Source organism: Aquila chrysaetos, chromosome 4 (assembly GCF_900496995.4).
Source record: "Aquila chrysaetos chrysaetos chromosome 4, bAquChr1.4, whole genome shotgun sequence".
NCBI classification, from domain to species: Eukaryota; Metazoa; Chordata; class Aves; order Accipitriformes; family Accipitridae; genus Aquila; species Aquila chrysaetos.
Window position 1 is genome coordinate 70,935,055 of NC_044007.1, and position 2,861 is coordinate 70,937,915.

Consider the following 2,861-nt stretch of genomic DNA (forward strand, 5'->3'; position numbering starts at 1 on the left):
GAACCTGTAACGGGGATTTTCAACAATCAGTGGAAAGCTGGGAAAATTGCAAAAGACTGAGGGTTGGGGGGAAGGTTAAGATTGTCTCAGTATTTAGAAGGTAAGTAGAGAGATTGAGAGCTAAGCTGCTCAATGTAACTACACTGTGCAACCTGTGTTGCAAGTTTTGCGAGCCACTGTGCAAGTGAGCTTGCTGGAGGCTTTATGTGGGGAGAAAGAGTGATAGGGCTGAAAATTATTTTTTAGTGTCTCTGTGCAGGGCCGGAAGAGAGGAATTTGACAGAAGCCCCTCTAGAGGAAATTGTAGCATCTGGATGCATCCATCAAACACATCCTTATCCCCACTGCTTCCTTTTGGCGGGGGATTATGGACTGTGAATCTCAATTTGAGGTAGGTATCAAATTTTGCAATGTGGGGAACTGCCTGTGTTCTAGAAGGAATATGCTCTTCTCTCTGCAGCTTTTCTCTGTTTTTATTGCTTTATGATAATTTGGATGCTTCCTTATTTATAGTGCTGTTGCAATGCTCCTTCTGAGGCTTTTTCCTTTAATAGGTACTTGAGCTTCTTGTCTTAGGGCTATCAATTCTGTTTAAGGCTGAACATCACCATGCCTGCGTCTGTGTCCTTTACAGATTTACCCCCAAAGAATCCAGGCTGTTCTTACAGCCTCGACAATTCCAGAAAAGTCTTGTCCGTCAGAACGGTATGAGTTCACAGCAGAGTATTATAGCAAAGAAGATCTCATGGGATATACAGATAAAAGATTAGGAGGAGAGGGAGCAGAAGTAGAAAGTGGTTAGTATGTAAGATTTCGACACAGATTCAGGTTCATGTTTGCATGCGCATGCTTACTCAAGTAACAAAGTCAGTCATGCTATTCAAGAGAAAAAAGTACCTATAAGATTCTGTGCTTCATATGAATAGGAAGGGGAAGATTGCAGCACTAATTTTACTGGAATAAGGCTGCAGTTCTGGCAGAGGAATTTTAATAGAGGTCACATCAGAAATGCACTGAGAACAGAAGAGCAATATTCCTGCAAGAGTTGCTCAACACATTTTCTACATGCCTACTTCAGCTAAACAGTAACTTCAGCTAGTGGATTTCCCTGCTGTGAGTTGTAGTTGCTGGAGCTGAAATTGTCTTCCCCGAGTCCCATCCCAGACTGAACTGCATGTCTGACGACCCACAAAGTCTCCCTTCTGGTGAATGGGAAGGGGCAGCTCAAAGTCAAGAAGTCTGTGACTGCCATGACAGTAACTCAAGATAGATTTATAGACTTGAGAGTCTTGTATATGTAGTTCAATTCTTTTCTCAGCTTGTGTCTGTATTAGTTGGATATATTTTTCGTTAAGAACGGATCTCTGGCCAAGTACTTAAACCTGCTGCATATACTCTGCATATATGATTTTAATGAACACCTAGCTGTCTGTAGTCAGAGACATGAATATAGAGTGTACACTTAGGTTAATTAAAAATTCTTATTTATGTATTTACAGCTTTTATATGAATATATGTTAAAAATTATAATTATATTGGTTTTTTTGATTATTCATTTTTTTTTAAGCCTTTTTTACTCATAACCTTTCAAGTCTAATTTGCAACAGGCAGAGTGGCAATTTAAGTCTTCCCTGTAATTGTCAAGAGCCTTTACAGTGCACAGCTGCAGAACATCTTGTGATATTTCTGCTAACAGAAGCTGTGTTTCCATGCTGGGGTATCTGCTCCTCTATTGACTTGGAAGGGCTGTGGCTGTTGGTAGGCTACCATGGGGAATTGCTGGACATCATCACGCAGACCATTGGGCAAGCCCATGGCTCTCAGAAATAAAAACACGTGGAGCCCAGGCACTTAACTGTTTTGCAAGTGATACTACACATCCCACATAGTGGAATGGCCAGGAGGGTCTGGACTGGCAAACTGCTGTGCACATGGACAGTTTTCTGGTGCATTTCCTTCCAGCAGGCAGAGGCACAGTGTGCTTTTGATCTTCTGGTGGATCTGGTGTGACAGGCTGGATGCTGCTGTTTCTAGTACCATCACTGCTCCAGGAGAGTCTTACTGTCCAGGCTAGTTGCAGGACAGGAGGTTGCAGCAGCAGCTGTGTGAGGGGGATACTAAATCTAAAAAAGAAAAATCTAAAAAAAACCCCCAAACCTCTTTTTCTTTACCCTGCTCTTTCCTTAAGCAGCAAGATAAAAATCATCCCCTCCTCCCTCCCAGGCTTGTCCTTCCCCTTGTGCCCCTTTCAAGGAGTCAGGTAACTGCCTTTGCTCTGCAGAGTTTGAGTTGGTCTCATTCACCTTCACCGTATGGCCAAATTCCTGTTACCCATTATGAAACCCTACTAGTGCGTAGCCTATCACAAGGCTCAATACTGAAATTGCCTCCATTTTCCTTAATCTTCTTCTCCTTTCCTTGACTCTCTTAATTACTCAGCCTAAAGGTTTTGTCATACCTTATCCTCACATATTTTCCCTATATTTTTTCAGAGGCTGCTGGTTGCTCTAGTATCTCAGCAAAAGGAATCCTCATCTCCCATCACTGCAGTGGCCAGGCTCTGCAGGCAAGTACATAAAAACCTGTTTTTAAGTAAAGATTAACTTCATTGTCCTGTCCTGTGAGGTGGCAGCTCACTGAGAGGCTTCCATGCATCTGCACTTCTATTACAGTATTCAGTTACTGGATTCAGTATGAGAAATTAAGGGGAAGAAATTGGGGACATATGTTTTCACCGCATTTTCCACTACAATAAATTCTGGAATCTGCTAGGGTAAGAGATTTGTGCAAAATTAATTACTCAGATTTACTTAATGTACATTCTTTTAACTGCTGATACTTTATTTTTGCTCTTTGCAGTG